Raw genomic sequence first — 21679 nt, forward strand, 5'->3', positions numbered from 1 at the left:
TATTTACAACAAAGGACAAATATGCACCTCTATTCCTATGAAGGCAACTGTGCCCTGCTCTAGTCCCTTGTGCCTGGGGAGTCTTAGACAATTAACCTTCTACATGATAGGATGTGTGTCTACCCTTCCAGGGACAGCTGACTGCCTTAGGTTTAATCATGTGACTTAAAGGCAGCCAATCCAGAGGGCTGGTGCATAAAGGTGAGCTAAACCAATCAGATTCTCTCTCTCTGGAACCTGAACTAAGAAATAGAAGGCAGCACCAGTTCATGGGAAAGGCTGCTGAAAGTTCATTAAGCACGGTAGTGGTGAAACTGCCTTCAGAGTCTTCTGCAAGCTGATATTTTGATGAACAGAAACTATGAGTTACAGACGAGGTAGTCCATAGCAAGAAGAGTAGAGCAGTCCCAAAATATAGAGGCAAAGAGTTAAAAAGGGAGGGAGAAAACAGTTATTAGAACCATTTCAGATTCTGAGAACTTTCCATTCCAGTTTCAGGAACTTTATCATTAAGCCCATCTTATCCCCAGAATTAGGACTCCTGGATCATTTGGTAGTTCAGTTTTTAAGTTTTTGAGGAACCATCATACTGTTTTTCCATAGCAGCTGCACCATTGTACACTACCAGCAATAGTGCACAAGAGTTCCCCTTTTCTGCACATCCTCATCAACACGTGTTATTCTTTTGGTCTTTATTATAACGGCCATCCTGACAGGTATGAGGTGATATCTCACTGTGGTTTTGGTTTGCATTCCCCTGATGAGTAGTGAATTTGAGAATCTTTTAATATACTAGTTGGCCATTTGTATATCTTCTTTGGAGCGATGTCTACTCAGGTTCATTGCCCATCTTTTCAATCAGGTTGTTTTAGGGGTTGGGTTTGTTTTTTTGTAATTTTTTTTTGCCGGGGTCCAGCCCCAGTGGATCCAGGGTGATTCGAAGGTGGGGACGGAGTCGGCGCCCTTGGAAAAATACATATTTAATTACAGATATATAGAGAGATTAGAAACGGATAGTGTAGTAGGAAGATTAGTGGAGAAAAAGAGGCTGAATAACTTGGGCTACGTAGAATAGCATCCATGCTCCAGATGGGAATTCAGCCAGAAAAACAGGGAGCAAGAAAGAAACAACATGGGGGAATCAGTCTTTCCAGAGACTGCTCCGATTTCTTTATTTTTGAGTTTGCTTATATACCTTTTGTTACACATAGGGATGAATACAGAGTCACGCAGGGGTCAGCAGTCCTGACTTTTATCAAAATCAGGTGCTTCACATAAAAAGGTCTTAGGGATTTAATGATCCTTTCTTTCTGATAACCAAAAACTTATTTTTTTCCAAGAGTGTTTTTTCTTAAACCAGGCACCACCCTCCAAATAAAGTTGCATTCCTATAGGGTGAGGGTGTAGTGAGTTACAATCAAGAAAGGAATTTATTTAACCCAAGGTTAACATGATTAATCTTAAAGGTTAATACTTATTTCTCCTATATGCTTAAAGGTTAATACTTATTTCTTCTATATGTTAGTTATATTCATTATAAGGGCAGGGAATATGGAGATTTAGCAGCAAACATCAGCCCAACAAATGAAAATCCTTTCACCAATGTTCCCCTTAAGATCTATTTAGTCTTAAGATAGTGGTAAAGTTACATTTTTACATAGCAAGGACACAGTGATTTATAACAAAGCACAGTGATCTATTACAAAAGAGAAAATTCATTAACTCAAAAAGTCTAGTATTGCTAACCTTAAAAACTACTATATTTCCTTTTCTATATTCCAAATACATTGATTAATATATTCCCAGGTGCCTAAGGATATGGAGGCCTGGCGGCAATCATTGACTCAACAATGAGAAAAGCCCTATGCTAATTAAGACTTTAAAAATACTCCAAAACTCTCTGTGCTGTTTATGGTTGACAGGTAGTAAACAATCCTGTATGGATAATCCTGTCACACAAGCTAGTCTGTCAGCAGAGAGGTTTGACCTAAGACACCCTTGTCACACCCAGGGTAGGGAATTAGCAGCAATTATTGGCACAACAAATGAAAAGCCCTTCACCAATATAATTGCTAACCAACCCACTATACTAATAATTTCCAATTCCCCCAAAGAATTTGCCTTTAGTAAGTCTAAAACATCTCGTGCCTCTCAGATTGGGAGGCTGTAAACAATCACATGTGGCCGGACAAACCTATACAGGAGGGCTAGATAACCTTCAGAGCAGTCCGTAAGCTGAAACACTCTTGTCACGCCCAAGAATTTTTATTGCCCTGGAGCTGCACGTTTACTCCTTCTCCAAGAAAAACGGTTATGGGGGAGAGCATAAAACAGACTCTGGTTTTGGGGTAGATGCTCGGGAACAGGGGGTTTCTGAGGCTTGATCACGCCTTTGCCTATGCCAAGCCTCCTTCCTCATGACCTTTGCCACGGGCGAAGTTCCTCACGCTGGCCCCCGGCATTTTTTGGTTTTTGTGTTTTTTTTTTTGTTTGGGTTTTGGTTTTGTTAATTGTTTGCTTGTTTGATTTTGCTATGGATAAAGAAAATGTGCTATATACATACAATGAAGTATTATTCAGCCTTTTAGAAAAAGGAAATTCCGTCAAGAACTTGGAAGAATTTGGGGGACAATGGTTAGGTGAAATAAGCCACAGAACTATTTCATGCTTTCACTTACATGAAGTATTGAAAAATAGTCAAACTTATAGAAACAGAGAGTTGAAGAGTGACTGCCAGTGGCTGGGGGAGGGGAAGGTGAGGGATAAAGTTTCAGTTTCACACGATGAGTAAGTACTAGAAATCTGCTGTACAAACTGATTGCACCTATAATTAACAATACCACAGTATAGACTTAAAAATTTAGGAGAGTAGTTCTTGTGTTAAGAGTTCTTACCACAGTTTTTTTCTAAAAAGTCCTTTTTATTTACATTGACCTGTATTCTTTACCAATTACTCCACTGCCTTAGCTCACTAAAATGTAGAGATTTTTCACCCATTTCACAGATAAGTAAACTGAGACTCAGAGAGGCTAACCAACTTACCCAAGATAGCACAGCAATTGAGTGACAGAGTGCAGTCTGCACCCTCTCTTACACATCTTTTAGGGCCTGCATTGCAGGCCCTCTCTGACCTGTCCCTCTAATTAACGCTACCCATTCCAGAGACCTTTCCTTGGTGGCTGCTATTAAGATATTTTAGCAATAACCCTGTCCTTGATAGGTGACTTTGCCTTAGGATTCCATCTTCCTGATGGAATTATTTGATTCTACCTCTTCCTCAAGCTGAGTTAATTGCCAAGACCATAGGGAAATCTCACTACCTCCTCAGTTCACGCAGCAGGACCCCCATCCTTAACAAGGCAGCTTTCTGACAAAGTGTGTTAGATGGCCTCACACAAAACTTTCCTAGCAGGGGATTGGGAGGAAAGAAAAAAAAAGCAGAATAGAGAGGTGGGGGGCGGGGGAAGGGGGAAGGATGGAAATTTCTTTCAGTTGATTTCTTTGCTATAGAGAAGTCTTCAAAAATCGATTTTTAGCTGCAGACCCCAGATGTGTGAGCTGTTATGCTGAGGGAGGAAGAAAAAAAAATCAAATCTGCATTGGATCAAACTGTGATCTTTCATTCATCTGAACAGGCAGCCCTCTTGGTAAACAGAAAATTAGAAATTCAAACAAAAGGAAGAGGGAATGTCTGAGGCAGCACTGGCCCCAGGTAGAATTCTGAGGTTGGCAAAATGTGACTGCAGGATCTTCCAGTGCCCCATTCCCCACCTCCCCCAAGAAGAAACTCCCTTGAGCAAGGTAAAGAAAAGCAGAATTGGACTTTGCCTCTCTCTTGGCATCGCCTTCTCCTTTGTGGCAGATCTCCTGTCACTTGTCCCATTCAGTCTTGACATCATACGTCCCATTAGTGTTCTGTGATGTCAGCAAGAGACTCTCAGGAAGGGCTAATTGATATTTCAACCAACTGTTAATTAACTGATAATGAAATCTAAGCTCAAGATGCCCCATCAATCCAAGGATATTTGAGATTTGAAAAAGGGAGCTCTTGGAGAGCCCAAAGTCTTCAAGACACAAAATCTATGGTAGAGGAATAGTGTCAGTCACTCAGTTGTGTCTGACTCTTTGCAACCCCGTGGACTGTAGCCCACCAGGCTCCTCTGCCCATGGGATTCTCCAAGCAAGAATACTGGAGTAGGTTGCCATGCCCTTCTCTAGGGGATCTTCCCGACCCAGGGACTGAACCTGTTAATGCATTGCAGGCAGATTCTTTACCATCTGAGCCACCAGGGAATCCCAGATGAATAGTAAGCAGTGTGTTTACTGAGGGGAGTGGTGGATGCTGTGAGGTGCTGCCAAGATCCCTCTTCAGAAATGAAAGATGCATTATCTCAACTACTGAAGTACTTTTTAAAGACCCTTTGCAGTTAGCCCTTGCAGGGACTGCCTCAGCTGAAGGGGACTACTTCATCCATTCATTCCCCCTTCCCTGGGCAGCCTGCACCCAGTTACTAATGAACAGGAGATATGCCGGCTCAGCCTTCTTGTTGAGACAACTTCGGACACAAGTTTGGAAGATCAACCCATGTTCAGAACTCCCCCTAAGGCTGAATGAGGTTTCCGCTAAGACTACATTACAGCTCAATTTCCCCTCTTCAATCCCGCATCCTTCCCTTCTTCCCATAAGTATTTATCCTAAAGTTTCTTCCTAATAAGTGTCCTGCATCCCAATTCCCATCTCAAAGTCAGTCTCCCCAAGGAACCCAGTCTGGGACAGGGCAATGAGAGAAAGCCCTCTTTGGTAAATCCAGCACGCTTTGTTACTCCAGGTGCTGCACTTCCCCTGTTCTGTTTAGAAATGGTATTCCCTAGGTTATGCAATCCTTAAGCCCTGTGTTGTCATTGCTTCAAATCACAACATCTACTCATATGCATGCACTCATGAGCACCTAGCTATCTGCTCTACTGACCTCTGAGATTGCCTCTTGCAGGTACCTGACTCTTGCCCTGTGACCTGTTTCTGTCACTCGGGGCTTTGCAGTGTGTTTTCTCTGTACCACTCTCTGGCCTGCCAAGCTATTTCCCCACATCCTGATGCTTCTCCCACATCTGGTCCTCCTCAAAATGTGCATGCTCCAGCTTTGGAACTAAATATATCGCGGCATTGGGCATGTATTTACTCTTCTGAGCCTCCATTTCCCCAATGTGATTATGGCACAGACTGCTGATCAGCTCCCAATATCCATTATTCCTCCTTCCTTCCCCAGAGCATGTGACCACCTTTGTAGACATTTCTGAGCCTGCCTTGCAGCTAGGTGCCACATGACCATATTCTGACCAATGAAATGTAAGTAAGAGAAACTGCCTAGTATATTTAACTGCTATATTGTTCACCTAAAAGCAAGCTGTTTTACCTCCACATTCCTTTCTTTCTTTCTGCTGGCTAAGAAATCCCAAGAAGTAGAACACCTGCCTTGAATTCATAAATGCAAGCGAGTTTCAAATCAGCAAACTCTGCCAGTTTTATGAGATAAATAAGCTTCTAGTTTAAGTTACTGTAGGTGGGAGTTACAGTGGTTTTGCATGTATCATAACCAATATACATAAAACCAAGATAATAACCCTTACCTCACAGATCTCCTAATGACTAATCATCCTCAATGAGCATCTCTTCATCCCATGTCTTTTAACTTATCTCTAAATGAGGGGTTTTAAAAGAACAGATCTCAAGAGATACAGAATAACACAAGGAAAGATCCTCAGGTTAGAGCCCAGATAAGCCAGAATTCACCCTACATAAACTCTGTAATCCAGGGTCGAATCACTTAACCTCTCTGTGTTTTTGCTTCTTTGCTTTTGTAATTATCTGATAGGGTTGTTGTGAAAATCAAATAAAAAAATGTACGTAACATGCTTATGTAAATCTGTGTTACATGATGAGTGCCAGTTCTGTAGACTCTCAATCAAGGGTAGCCATTATTTGTCAGAGGGATGTGAACATGTGATCTGGAACCAGGCCATCTAGGATTGAATGCAAGCTCCTCTGCTTACAATATGTGTGAACTTAGGTGGGCTGCTAAGTCCCTCTGGATCTTAATTTCCATCTCTATAAAATAGGAATGATAATAGTATCTTCCTTATAGATTCATCATAAGGGTCAAATGAATTGATAGTTTAAAGTCCTAATAGAGAACCTAGCAGGCAGCAAGTGTTTAAAACTTCTACTTATTGATTATCACTATCAAAAACTCATTGCAGGGCTGATAGGTTAGGACTCTCCTCTCAAAACCGAAACGTAACCAAAGGTTCAACCTAGGGATAATGCATATTCCAGTGAAAATGAGATCTGCCCTCGATGACCTGCTGTTAGCTGAAATACTCATTATTAGAACCACATCTTCAAATTAAGGTGTGTTTTTAGAAAAATACTAGCCTCAAAGCAAAATATATTAACAGAAAATGAGACTGGTTGGCCTATTTTATAATTCAGAAGAAATACACTCAGTCACTTATTCATTTAAACATTTTCTTTAAAAAAAAAAATCTTTTTATTTTGTATTGGAGTAGAGTTGATTAACAATGTTGTGACAGTTCCAGATGAACAGTGAAGGGACTCAGTCATACATGTATCCATTCTCTCTCAAGCTCCCCTCCCATCCAGGCTGCCACATAACACTGAGCAGAGTTCCATGTACTATACAGTAGGTCCTTTTTGGTTATCTATTTTGAATACAGCAGTGTGTACATGTCCATCCCAAACTCCCTAACTATCACTTTGCCCATCCTTCCCCCTTGCAACCCTAAGTTTGTTATCTAAGTTTGTGAGCCTCTTTCTGTCATTGAAACATATTCTAAGAACCTATAAACATAGTTCAAGGCTCTTAAGATATTAAAAACAATAATAGAAATCTATTTCTCCAGAATACTATCAGATTGTAAAGAAAAAACATAGTGGAAGACACTGCTAACTGCCTTGGCAATATCTATTAATATATCCCTTCTCTCTTGATAACAAAATCAAATTTTATTTGGATAAGTAAAGTGCTAATTCCAAGAAATGGATTTTGAGTGCTCTTCCCAGCCTCTCTTGCAGCTAAGGTGGTCATGTGGCCCAGGTACAGCCACCAAACATAAGCAAAATCTACTGAGGAGGCAGTCCTGAAAAAGCATTTTCTTTTCTGGTAAGAGGAGACAAAGCAACTGGTTTGGTGCCTTTGTCTTTTTCCCTGGCTGTCCTCTTTCTATCCTGAACATCCATAAGATGTCTGAAACTGAAGCAGCTATCACATGATCTTAAGATAACAAGCATGAAAGGAAGCCTGATGAAAGAACAGACACACTAGCCCTGACATTCCCAAGCCACTCAATGAACCAACACCAGTATCCACGGACCTCCTGCCTTCTTGTTATAAGCGATTACAGATGATTCTTACTTGAAGCTGAAAGTATTCCTAAATATTCAGGCTCTCTCACAGAATACAGAGCTATAGAAGGCAGGTCCAGACAGTAGTTTCTAAGACATGAGGATATGCTCTTAAACTCAAGTTGTGGGTATGATATGAAAGTTGTGAAGAAGGTGCTAATACTAAACCATTCCCACTTCATCATTTCCTCTATCATGGATCCAAGTGGCTTATTGTTAATACTAAAGGGCACAAAGTACAGGGAACATGTACTCCTTGCCCTCATATAAAACCTTGCTCTATTAGAACAGACACTCTCCCTAGACCACGGCTTCTTTCTTTCCTCTCATTTCTGTTCTAGCACAGAACAATACTATCTCAAAGACTTTCTATGACTTTTCAACTCCAAGTCACACAGAGCAGTTAAGACCTATTAATATTTCAGCTCATTTTTCATTTGCAGGGCCATGATACTCATTGAACACAAACTATCTGTCTACCACAAAATGCACCCGAGTAGCTCAAAATGTATCCTTCTGGTTACAAAATGAGACAGTGCTTCAGGACCCCAGAAAACACCCTCCCGGTACCTCCTTTCAGGTCAATGCAAGGGCAATTTCTCTAGGACCTCTTCCACAATCCAGGGAATGAAATGGCCTCTTTTTTACATTATTAACCAGGAAAAAAAATTTAACCACTGAGTGGAGGGAGATGGCCATCTTTTTTAATCTGAAATATGACAGTCTACCTCAGAGAGAGCTTGGGAGGGGATGTGTGTGTGTATCTGTGTATATTCACACACAATCCTATGAATTATATCTTTTGCTATATTTATCTATTTAGTTCTTCAATTTGTATGAAAATAGTTTAGATAGTGAGAGATACTTCTGCTATCAACCTCACTTTATGTGAAGAAGTTGAGACGCAGAGTACATAGCTCTTAAGAATAGTATTAGAATTTAACCCAGACTGTCTGACCATACCTAAGGTGACTGTATACTTTACTGTGCAAAATAGCATTCTTTTCAGGGTGAAATGACTGTTATTAAAGATAAGGCCAGAATAGCAGGTGTGAATCAGGACTATCCAACATAAACTAGAATATAAGGTCACTCTAGGTATATGGACCTCAATGAAACAATTGAATGAAATAATGTATTTAAAGAATTCATCTACATGCCTGGAATATAATATGTGCTCCATATATAATACCCGTCTCTCAAGGTCATTTGAAGGACTTCATCGGATGGAAGGTATAAAGAGTTCCAGAGACACACAGTACCATCAAGTGATTCCTTAACATGCCTCTTCCACCCTGGTCTTGCTTTTTATGGAAGCGTCAGTTCTGGCACTTGACACCAGTCCCATGAGAGCAATGCAGGACCAGAAGAATGTGAGATGACCCAAGGCCTGCCTGTCTGCCTGCCTTGGGTTGATGGATGAGAAACCAGTAAACTGCTGAGAATAGCCCAAACACCCTTCTGCCACATGCCAGCAAAGAAGCCGGTGCTTCTGGAGCAGCCATTGATATCTGTCTGGGCATCTGATATCTCAGCTAAATTCAGACTGGCAATCAATAGACTCCTCCAGAGACCTCATTTCACAGGTTCCCTTAGCTCACCAGCATGTCATTTTGCAGTGGTGAGAACTTCAATCAGGGCGGCCGCTCGTTTCTAAGTAGTTGTCTGAAGTTTCCCATTTCCACCTCCACTCTTTTCCAGGTCTTTAATCACTTCATTTTACAGCAAGGAAAACATTTTATCAAGGGCCACTTTCCTTAAGGTGGGATTAGATATCGAGTCATGAAATCATGGAAATTCTAGATAAAGCCAGATTGCTTTAAAAGCTTCTAGTCTGATCCCCTCAATTTACAGATTAAGAAACTGAGATACAATAAGAGACTCACTTAATGTAATAGGAAAATTATTTTAGCATCAGAATGGAGTTGGGTGCAGGACTCTGGAGTTGGACTACCTAGATTCAGATTTTACCTCCATCACATTCAATTTACTTTCTTTTTCTGTGCCTCACTTTTCTCATCTATAAACTGGGGCTAATCATAATATCTACCTGCTTATTTCTAGAAGGATTAAAAGAGCTTAAAACTCCTCAGCACGGTTTCCTAGGACTTAGAATAAGCATTAGATAAATGTTGCATTTTATTATTAATATTGATGGAGCTGGTACAAGGTTTTACATCTCAGAAGGAAAAACTGAATTGTCAAATTCTGGGTGCATCCTTAGGAAAAAGGACATTTTTAAAGGTTTTGGAATTTTAAATGTTTTTCTTTGATAGCATATAATGCTTTCAAGGTAAATTAGCTTGACCGGCATTTCTTAAACTGTATTCCTTGATGTAGATGTATTAATGGTGGTTTCTTCCAAAGCAGGGAATTCCTTAAAATCCCTAGTTTGGTGGTCATACAAGTTTGAGAAATACTAGGCCTTCTATTGCTTCCTCATAATGGAGATTCATAATGTACTTGAACATATTAAAGATCCAAGAAGTTGTGCAGGAAAGAAATCTGTGTGATGCTATTTAGGCTGCCATTTCCCAAATATACTTGACACAAAATCCATTCAAATATCCCCACCGACACTAGTATCCCAGAACACAGTTTGAGAAATTCTGAATTAGATCAAAGCTTCTTGACATCTCCCACTCAAAATCAGAAGCCAAGCCATGTCACCTAACACTCCACAGCTTCCCAAACTGAAAAAAACCTAGCAAATAATCTAGATGTGACATATTCTGCCCAGCCCAAGACTCCCATGCAGAGTCTTTTTTTTTTTTTTAACTAAAAAAAAACTATGTACTTGGCTGCATCAAGTCTTAGTTGCCGCTTAGTTGCCCTGGACACGTAGGGTCCGAGTTCTCCGACCCGGGATCCAGCCTGAATCTTCTGCATTGGTAGGTGGATTCTTAACCACTGGACCACCAGGGAAGTCCAGTTCTGAGTCTTGACAATCATCTTTGTGTATCTTTACTCTGTCACTCACCCCTTAGCTACAGCTAATTGGATGAGAGGTGGGCACCTGACTGAGGATGGACCAATCAGATGCTCCCCAGAGACAGCTCGGCAGAGGGAGGTGATCCAGCTCTGAAGTTAAAGTCTCCAAACTCTTACTGATGGAAACTCAAACTATTCTGCTTAGCGCCTATTTCTCAAATGCTTCCCATCTAGTGGTAAAGATGGTGGCATGCATCGCCTACTTACATCCTATTTCTCACTTCCCACAATTTCATGAAAAGTTTCAGAACTGATTTTGGTAGGCCCTAATTGGCACCACTTGGGTCACTGACTCATCCTGAACCAATCAGAGAGGACAAGAGATATGGACCTCTGATTGACTGGGCCTCAGTCATGTGGCCATTTCTGAAGCCAGAAGTGACAAAAAAACAAAACAACCCATCTAAATCTCACAGGACTGAGGGTATAGGAAGGGTGGTTCCCCAAAGTAAAACTGAGTTTCCATAACCAGGAGAGGCAGTAAAGGATGGACAGAGAAAAACAAAGATTTCCACCATACCCAGGGCCACATTACAACTTTTATGGCACTTCCACTTCCTTCCACCATAAAGACATATATATTTAAAATTGTATTTTATGACTGTGTTGTCATAAAGACAAATATAATCCAGGCTGAATTATATTCATATTTTTCTTCTGATTTTAGAAGAAATTGAAACATTTTTGTGGACTCTAGGCACTTCATCTACTGTGGCAATGGATAAATTAGCCCTGACTACACCAGCTTGCAGAAGGAAATCTTTCCAGGAGAAACTTGTGCCTACCGACCAGCAAGTACTCTCCCTGTGCCTGCCTTGCACACCATCCTCTAGCTTGTCCCAAGAGCTCATGAGGCGGGGCAGCCAGCTTTGCTACAGAACCAACCTGGAGAAAAGGGAGCCAAGTGAATTATGGGCTTCTTAATAAGTACAATCTTCCTGCTAAGGGGTTTATCTGCCAAAGTGCCTTAATCTGCTTTCAGAGTTCACATTCATTAACTGTCCAATCTCTGAATAGTGCTGATAGCCCCCTTCACAAATCTCTCATTTGCCAAGTTATATTCATGGTTGTTACTTTTAGGATTACATGAAGTCAGTAACCTTTTACTTTCTCCCTCCCCAACTCCACCCCCATAGTTTGAAGAGAGATGAACCAAAGGGATGTTTTCATGGAGAGGAAAAACAGAGAAAGAAACAAGCTGAAAAGGGCCCTGACAACTTTGAAATCAAAGTCCAAAAGGGACTTTTTGAGATTAGCGAGAAAATCTCTTGTCCCTAGTAATTCACCCTAAACTACTATGGGCATAAGGAATGCCAGTCAGCATAGTGCGGATCACACATTCCTGTCTGTCAACCATTTGCTTAACACATTGGTGGGTTTTCATATTTGTGTATCAACTGTACAATTACTTATTAAGCTTTTGTTTACTTTAATCCACCTCACTTTTCCCCCACATAACCTTATTCAAAGCATTGCCATCCATGAGATCAGAAGTTTGATATACCAGTTATATTTTTTTCTGATACATTTAATTAAATATTAACTATTCAAATAGAAAACACTCCTGGTAAGACACCTACCACTAATTAGCTGTGTGACTATAGCAGGTCACTTGCCGTCTCTGAGCTTCAGTTTCCTGGCCCAGTTGACCTCTAAAAGGTCTATGATTCTAAAATTCCTGACATATTTACGCAGTTGAATTTTCTGTGATCGTGTTTACTTTTTCTCCCACTTTTCTGGCTTTTATTTTTCTGAGTATTAATTTTAAAATGAGGGGGGAGACTATATAAACTTTGAAACTAAAATATATCTTAAGCTACTCTTTTTCCTTTATTTTCTATATTCCAAATCTACTGCATTTTTTTTCAGACTTCTGTTTACCCAAGCTCCTTCAGAACTTCAAAGGTTTTGCACATACTATTCCTTCTGGAGGCAATGCTTTTCCCACAAGTTAACACTTACTCACCCTTCATATCTCAGTTTAGTGTTCCTCATTCAGGGAAGCCTTCCCAACTTTTTTACCGCCACATCTGCTATGAGTCAGGTCTTTTTGTTAAATGGTTCCATATTAGTCTATTTCTCAGATGTAAATTCGGGGGGCATCATTTTAGTGTCTGACCTCCTCACTAGAATTTAAGTTTCAGGAGAGCAGGAATAGCATTTGGTTTTCTTGCCACTGTGTTTCCAGAAATTTCTATAATGTTTAGCACACAGTTGTTGTTTAGTCACTAAGTCATGTCTGACTTTTTTGAGACTCCATGGACTGTAACCCACCAGGCTCCTCTGCCCATGGAATTTTCCAGGCAAGAATACTGGAGTGAGTTGCCATTTCCTTCTCCGTGGGATCTTCCCAGCCAACATCTCCTGCATGACAGGCATATTCTTAACCACTGAGCCACCAGAGAATCCCCTAGCATACAGTAGGCACCCAATTTGTTGAATGAATAAAATATCCAGGAGGGGGTAGTTTTGAAACTTCATAGAAACTCACATTTCTTTTGGTAACCTGTTCTAGGGACTCTCAACCTTTTCAGTCACAAATGATGCTCAGTGTCTGTCCTAAATTCTTTCTCCTGGCAGGGAAAACATTTTAGAAATAGAATTACATCTGAATGCTATAGTCTTGGAGAGCCAAGGAGAAATTACAGGTTGCTTCTCTGATGAAGCCCTGGGAATTTCCTCCTACTCTCCACACAAGGCTAAATCCAAATGTTCCTGATGCATGTTAATTGCGAATGAAGCCTACTGTTACCTGTTTCAATGCAATTATCTATTAAGTTCAGCCCAAGACTCCCAAGAGCTGCACTGTGTCTCTGCTGAATGGCTTTCTCTGGTAACTGGGGCTCAGTGAGCCTGTGCCGGGGAAATGCCAGAGAATGAACGCTCTGGAGATTAGTGATCAACCACTGACTGATGCTAGTTGATGGATAAATACTCCAGCTCCCATGCTATCCCAGGTGGGATAATCTGATTGCCCATAGTGGTAACCTGCTTAATAACACACTCTTTATTGGCTTATTTCCTTTCATTGTTTCATTTGCCCTGCCTCCTACAGTGTTGGACACTGTGAATCACTATCCATATGTCTCTTCACTGAAGGACTTGCTGCCCTAGCTGCTGGGAGTGCTGTTAGCAGATGACCTTCAGTTGTCAGTCCCTTTAGGAAATGCCTCGGCTACAGAGAGCTCCCTTGCTCAAGGACACACCTTGCTGGGGAAGCCTACATCCAATGACTGACTGATACAGGGTTATGAAGGCTCAGAGCCATCCTACCCAAGTTTAGGACGACTTGGAGGGTCATTCTAGCTTGAGAGCTACCTGCAGAGTTGGCTCCGGTTGTTGCTGAGCCTCACTGTGTCTCACTTCCCCCAGCCATCCCTGCTTCCTGAGTGCGTGTGTGCTAATTTACTCTCTTTGCCACTCTATGGACTGTAACCCTCTAGGCTCCTCTGTCCATGGGATTCTCCAAGCAAGAATACTGGAGTGGGTAGCCATGCCCTCCTCCAGGGGATCTTCCTAACCCAGAGGCTGAACCCACATCTCCTGAGGCTCCTGCATTGCAGGCAGATTCTTTACTGCCTGCTTTCCCACTCTTCCCTTATATATACATGTTGATTCCAAAGGCATTCTTTAATAAACATCCTGGTGCTAACTCCTTCTCAGAATCTGCTTTTGGGACTTCCCATCTCTACTAGGAGGAGAGCTAGTGAGCCAGTCAGCTATCCAGCTGTGCCCCTCATAGAGAGGGAAGGCTCTACAAGGAAGAAAGAGAGCTTACTAGAAGGCTCCTCTTACCAGTATTCACAGCCTACAAAGCTGCTCTTGGATTATCCCTATTAGTAACAGTATTGAATACCTATAGCATTGATCACCTACAAATTCTTAAACTTCTCCAATGTTAAAATTATTATCCCAACTATTATATTAATACAATTAACATGATTATGAAAAATAACATGATTTGAATCACTACCACAACCTATGCTGCTGCTGCTGCTGCTAAGTCACTTCAGTCGTGTCCGACTCTGTGCGACCCTATAGATGGCAGCCCACCAGGCTCCTCCGTCCCAACCTATAGCTTACTGATTAGTTTTATCAGCCTGTTTTTTCTTAATCAATTTAATGACAACAGCCTTAACTTTTCATTAATCTTCTCCAACTCCTATCGGCACCTTTATGAATTTTAAAAACATGACTCTTACCACTAATATTCATTGCCAATCAGTGTCACCTATTGAAAGAATCACCAGGGACTTCCCTGGTGGTCCAGTGGTTAAGAATCCATCTTCCAACGGAGGGGACTCAATTCCATCCGTGGTCAGGGAACTAAGATCCCACACGCCCCAGGACAATTTAGCCCATGTGCTGCAACTACTGAACCTGAGCACTCTAGAGCTCGCAGACCACAGCCAGAGAAATCTACACATGGCAGTGAAGAGCCCGTGTGCTGCAACTAAGATCCAGTGCAGCTCAATAAATAAATATTAAGAAAAAAAGAATTACCAACTTGGAAAAAGGAAAAATTAAGGCTGTTGCCATTAAATTGGTTAAGAAGAAATAGGCTGATAAAACTAATCAGTAAGCTATAGGTTGGGACGGGGGGACTTCCAGATGTTCAAGCTGGTTTTAGAAAAGACAGAAGAATCAGAGATCAAATTGCCAACATCCGCTGGATCATCAAAAAAAAAAGAGAGTTCCAGAAAAACATCTATTTCTGCTTTCTTGACTATGCCAAAGCCTTTGACTGTGTGGATCACAATAAACTGTGGAAAGTTCTGAAAGAGATGGGAACACCCGACCACCTGACCTGCCTCTTGAGAAACCTATATGCAGGTCAGGAAGCAATAGTTAGAACTGGACATGGAACAACAGACTGGTTCCAAATAGGAAAAGGAGTACATCAAGGCTGTATATTGTCACCCTGCTTATTTAACTTATATGCAGAGTACATCATGAGAAACGCTGGGCTGGAGGAAGCAGAAGCTGGAATCAAGATTGCTGGGAGAAATATCAATCACCTCAGATATGCAGATGACACCACCCTTATGGCAGAAAGTGAAGAGGAACTAAAAAGCCTCTTGATGAAAGTGAAAGAGGAGAGTGAAAAAGCTGGCTTAAAGCTCAACATTCAGAAAACTAAGATCTTGATATCTGGTCCCATCACTTCATGGCAGATAAATGGGGAAACAGTGGAAACAGTGTCAGACTTTATTTTGGGGGGCTCCAAAATCACTGCAGATAGTGATTGCAGCCATGAAATTAAAAGACGCTTACTCCTTGGAAGGAAACTTATGACCAACCTAGATAGCATATTCAAAAGCAGAGACATTACTTTGCCAACAAAAGTCCATCTAGTCAAGGCTATGGTTTTTTTCAGTAGTCATGTATGGATGTGAGAGTTGGACTGTGAAGAAAGCTGAGCGCCGAAGAATTGATGCTTTTGAACTGTGGTGTTGGAGAAGACTCTTGAGAGTCCCTTGGACTACAAGGAGATCCAACCGAAGGAGATCAGCCTTGGGTGTTCTTTTGAAGGAATGATGCTAAAGCTGAAACTCCAGTACTTTGGCCACCTCATGCGAAGAGTTGACTCATTGGAAAAGACCCTGATGCTGGGAGGGATTGGGGGCAGGAGGTGAAGGGGATGACAGAGGATGAGATGGCTGGATGGCATCACCGACTCAATGGACGTGAGTTTGAGTGAACTCTGGGAGTTGGTGATGGACAGGGAGGCCTGGCGTGCTGCGATTCATGGGGTTGTAAAGAGTTGGACACAACTGAGTGACTGAACTGAACTGAAATGAATCATGCTATATATGTTCCTAATTAGAACATTCACAGCCACAGGATTGATTCCATTCTGTATCTTATTGGAAGCAACTCTAATCCCAACATTGTTATTACTCACTGAGGAAACCAAAGAGAACAACTTAATGCAGGACTTTACTTTTTGTTTTACACACTAGTAGCATCTTCTCCACTCCTAGTTTCTCATATATATCCAAAATACTATAGGTTCATGAAACTTTTTAATGATCCAACACTGAACCCAACAAAATCTAACTCTTGATCCAACATTTTGCTAGGATGCAAAATAGGTTTTATAATTTTAAAAAATACCCCTCCAACTGCTAAAATTGCATGTCAAAGCCCCTATTCTATAATTATTGCAGCCACAGTACTCAAACTTGGGGGCCCTGGTATGCTATGAATCACAGTGATCCTATACCCCTTAACAAACCATATAGCATATCCACACCTCATATTAGGAATAATCATAACTAGCTCAATCTGCTTGCACCAAACAGACTTAAAATCACTCACCATGATTCATTTACCACATAGCACTTGCCATCACAGCTATCCTCATCCAAACACATTGAAGTTATTTAGGGGCCACTGCCCTGATAATCAGTCATGGCCTCAAGTCATCTATATTATACTGCCTGGAAAATTCAAATTACAAATGTATTCAGAGCCAAACCATAATTTTAGCCTGTGGCCTACAGATCTCTTCCACTAATGGCAACATGATGACTACTAGCAAGTCTTACAAATCTAGCATTACCCCCCAACAATCAACTTCATTGGAGAACTATTGGTAGTCATCTTTTTCATGTTCCAACATCACCATCATCCTAATAGGGATTAATGCAGTCAATACTGCTATAGACTCTCTCTGTATACTAATCATAACACAATATTTACATGAGAAAAGTGAAAAGTGTGAAAGTAAAAGAGTTAGTCACTCAGTCATGTCTGACTCTTGGCAACCCCATGGACTGTCCATGGGATTCTCCAGGCAAGAACACTGGAGTGCATTGCCATTTCCTCCTCCAGGGGATCTTCCCAACCCAGGGATTGAACCTGGGTCCCCCTCACTGCAGGCCAATTCTTTATCATCTGAGCCACTGGGGAAGCTCTTACCCAAGAAAACGCCCTTGTAACTCTGCACCTATTACCCCTCCACTATCACTCAACCCCAAATTATTTTGAGCTCCATGTGCTGTCAAATACAGTTTGACAAAAACATTACATTATGAATCTAGCAACAGAAATTCAAATATTTTTATTTACCAAAAAGGTATACAAGCACTGCTAATTCATGTCTTCATAATTAACCAAACTTCTAAAAGAAAAAGGAGTAATCCATCTGTCTTAGGAACCAAAAAACTGGTACAACTCCAAATAAAAGTAATAAGTTTATTCCCCTCTTCTAATTTAGTCACACCAGTTACATTAACTCTACCAATTAAAATAACAATCTCCAATGTCCACAGGAGCAACCTATGTTCATTTTATGTCTCACATGTCTTTATTACAAGCTTAATTTCCACAACAGTATTCACTTACTCGGGCCAGGGAATAACCATTTCAAACTGACATTGAATTACTTACTCTCTCTGCTAAGTCGCTTCAGTAGTGTCCGACTCTGTGTGATCCCATAAACAGCAGCTCACCAGGCTCCCCTATCCCTGGGATTCTCCAGGCAAGAACACTGGAGTGGGTTGCCACTTCCTTCATGCTACTTTCATGCCAATGCATGAAAGTAAAAAGTGAAAGTGAAGTCGCTCAGTCGTGTCCAACTCTTCGAGACACCATGGACTGCAGCCTAACAGGCTCCTCTGTCCATGGGATTTTCCAGGCAAGAGTACTGGAGTGGGGTGCCATCATCTTCTCTGGAATTACTTACTATGCAACCCTAAAACTGTCACTTATACATTACTTCTCAATGACATTCATAACAGCAGCAAATTCATCACATGGTCAGTCATAGAATTCCCAATATTCTATACACACTCAGACTCTAACATTAATGGTTTCTTCAAATATCTACTTGTATTTCTCATCACTATACTAAGTTTTAGTTACTGCCAACAATCTTCTCCAACAGTTTAGTTGGTATTGTACCCTTTTTGCACATGGGATGAGTAGCAGGACCAAACAGACAAAACCACTACTGATCTTCAAATCATTTTACCTAACCTCATTGGTCTCCAGTTGGATCCATTATCAACAGCATGGTTATCACTCAAATGCATGAGACTTCACAACAAATTTTCAGACTTACATCACATTAGTTTATCCCTGGTCTGGTTTCTCCTAGCTGTAGCTGGAAAATCTGCCCAATTTGGCCTTCACCCATGACTCCCCTCAGGAATAGAGGGACACATTCCAGTCTCAACCCCATGCCACTCAAACAACAGTTGAGGCAGGTGTTTTCTAATATCCTTTATCATCCACTAAGAGAAAACAATAAAACAATCCAAACAATGACATTATGCCTAGGAGCCATCATCATACTATTTATAGCAATCTGTGTTCTCACCCAAAACAACATTAAAAAAAAAAAGGTCACCTTTTCTATCTTGAGCTAACAAGGCCTTAAAATGGTAAACACTGGCATTAACCATCCCTACCTAACCTTCCCCCATATCTGCACACAAGCACTTTTCAAAGCAATGCTATTTATGTGCTCCAGATCCATTGTTCACAATCTAAATTATGAACAAGATATTCAGGAAATAGGAAGTCTGTTTAGAGCAATACCTTTCACCACAACCTCCGTCATCATCGGAAGACTCATGTTAACAGGAATGCCTTTCCTCAGAGGTTTTTGTTCCAAAGAGCTGCTCATTGAAACAGTCAACACATCCTGTACCAATGCTTGAGCCCTCCTAATTATACCTATTGTCACATCCCTAACAACTGTCTATAGCACTCAAATTCTTTGCTCTTGCTCTTAGGACAACCTCGCTTCTCTACTCTAACTTGAATTAATGAATATAATCCACTCCTAATTAATTCTATCAAACACCTTTTAATTGGAAGTGTTTTTGCTGGATTCTTTATCTCCAGCATCATCTCTCCAACAACAATTCCACAAATAACTACGCCTTACTATTTGAAGTTAACAGCCCTTGCTGTGACTATTTCAGGATTTATTCTGGCACTTGAAATCAACTTTACTACACAAAAATCTAAATTCAATTATCCTTCAAATCTATTCAGATTCTCTAATCTTCTCAGATACTTTCCAGCTATCATACACAGTCTCTCACCATATCTAAATCCATCAAGGAGTCAGAAATGAGCATCACTACTGTTAGACCTGATTTGATTAGAAAACGTGTTACCAAAATCTACCTTATTTTTCCAAATAAAAATTTCTATACTAGCCCTAGACCAAAAGGGCCTAATGAAAGTTTATTTCCTCTCCTTCCTCATTACACTTGCCTTAAGAATAGTTCTATTTAATTTCCATGAGTTACTTCCATAATTATCACAATGCCAATAAACAATGACCAACCAGTAACAGACACCAGCCAAGTACAATAATGCAGCAATTCGTATAGCTTCCTCAGTAGAAAACCCAGAATCTCCAGTATCATAAATCACTCAGTCTTCCATGCCATTAAAATTACACACAATCTCTACTTCGCCGTCCTTGAAAATGTAAAGAACCACTGCAAGCTCAGTGGTCACAGCTCTTATATAACCAAAAACTACTAACATACGCCTAGATGGGACTTCCCAGCTGGCACTAGTGGTAAAGAACCTGCCTGCCAAAGCAGAAGATATAAGGGACGCAGGTTCAATCCCTGGGTCAAGAAGATCTCCTAGAGAAGGGTGTGGCAACTCACTCCAGTATTCTTGCCTGGAGAATCACATGGACAGAGGGGCCAGGCAGGTTACAGCTCATAGGGTCGCAAAGAGTCGGACATGACTTAGTGACCGAACAACAACCAGGTATTTCTTTAATTCTACAAATGTTAACAGGGTTATTCCTAACAACACACTGTACATTAGATACAGTAACTGTCTTTTAATTTGTAACCTATATCTGCCGAGATATAAATTACAGATGAACTATCCAGTATCTACAGCTTCTGTATTTTTTTATCCATGTAGGGCAAGTACTGTATTATGGATCTTACACTTTCCCAGAAATATGAGACATCAGAATCATCCCTACTATTTACAGTAATAGCTATAGCATTTATAGGTTACGTGTTACCATGAGGCCAAACATGCTTCTAAGGAGCAACTGTCATTACAAATTTCCTACAAATTCCTTACATTGGAACCAGCCTGGTAGAATGAATCTCAGGAGAATTCTCAGTTGACAAAGCCACTCTTACACAATTCTTCTTCCACTTTACCCTTCCATTTATTATTGCAGCTTTAGCATCCACTTGTTATTCCTTCATGATACACACTCTAATAATCCAACAAGAATTTCATCCGACATGAACAAAATCCCATTTCATCCATACTGCACAAAGATATCTTGGTGCCTTGTTCCAGTTTCTGATCCTACCAGTACTAGTAATAGTACTAGTACTATTCCTACCTGACCTTCTAGAGACCCAGACAACTATATCCCAGCTAACCCCCCTCAACACTCCCCGCTACCACATCAAACCAGATGGATACTTCTTATATCCATATGCAATCCCACAATCAATTTCCAACAAACTAGAAGGTGTACTAGCCTTAACCTTCTCAATCTTAATTTTACCAGTTATCCCAATACTTCATATATCAAAACAGTGAAATACAGTACTCAATCCCTTAGCCAATGTCTATTCTGAGTACTCACAGTAGGTCTGCTAACATGAATCGGAACTTGCTGAACACCCATTTATTATCACTGGGCAACTAGCATCTATCTTATGTGCTGTGCTGTGCTTAGTTGCTCAGTCGTGTCCAACTCTTTGTGACCCCATGGACTGTAGCCTGCCAGGCTCCCCTGGGGATTCTCCAGGCAAGAATCCTGGAGTAGGTTGCCATGCCCTCCTCCAGGGGATCTTCCCAACCCAGGGATTGAAGCCAGGTCTCCTGCATTACAGGCAGATTCTTTACCGTCTGAGCCACCAGGGAAGTCCAAGAATACTGTAGTGGGTAGCCTAACCCTTCTCCAGGGGATCTTCCCAACCCAGGAATCAAACTGGGTCTCCTGCATTGCAGGTGGACTCTTTACCAGCTGAGCTACCAGGGAGGCCCAACTCCTCGTCTATATACCACTAACACGCATCGTTGAAAACAACCTCCTAAAATGAAGAGTCTTTGTAGTATATTTATTTCCTTGATCTTATAAACTAGAAAAGGAAAATAACACATCTCCCTAAGACTCAAGGAAGAAGCTCCAGTCCTACCATCAGAACTCAAAATTGAAATTCTACTTAAGTATTCCCTGAAAATTTGTTATGGGACACTTACACTACCTTTAAGTACTGTATGAGTATTAATAACGGCACTGTTAAA

At 41.0% G+C, this 21679-nt stretch overlaps 1 long non-coding RNA gene across 1 annotated transcript in view; it reads right to left on the minus strand.

Annotated features, from left to right (window-relative positions):
* Nucleotides 1-21478, minus strand: part of LOC120871117 — a 108165-nt gene extending 86687 nt beyond the window's left edge. The window contains exons 1-2 of the long non-coding RNA XR_005722959.1: nucleotides 21422-21478; nucleotides 17382-17386 (exon numbers count right to left, since the gene is read on the minus strand). This is a non-coding gene — a long non-coding RNA (uncharacterized LOC120871117). The remainder of the gene's footprint in view (nucleotides 1-17381; nucleotides 17387-21421) is intronic.
* Nucleotides 21479-21679: the final 201 nt, after the last annotated feature.

This window comes from Oryx dammah, unplaced genomic scaffold (assembly GCF_014754425.2).
Source record: "Oryx dammah isolate SB20612 unplaced genomic scaffold, SCBI_Odam_1.1 HiC_scaffold_12, whole genome shotgun sequence".
Classification (NCBI taxonomy): Eukaryota; Metazoa; Chordata; class Mammalia; order Artiodactyla; family Bovidae; genus Oryx; species Oryx dammah.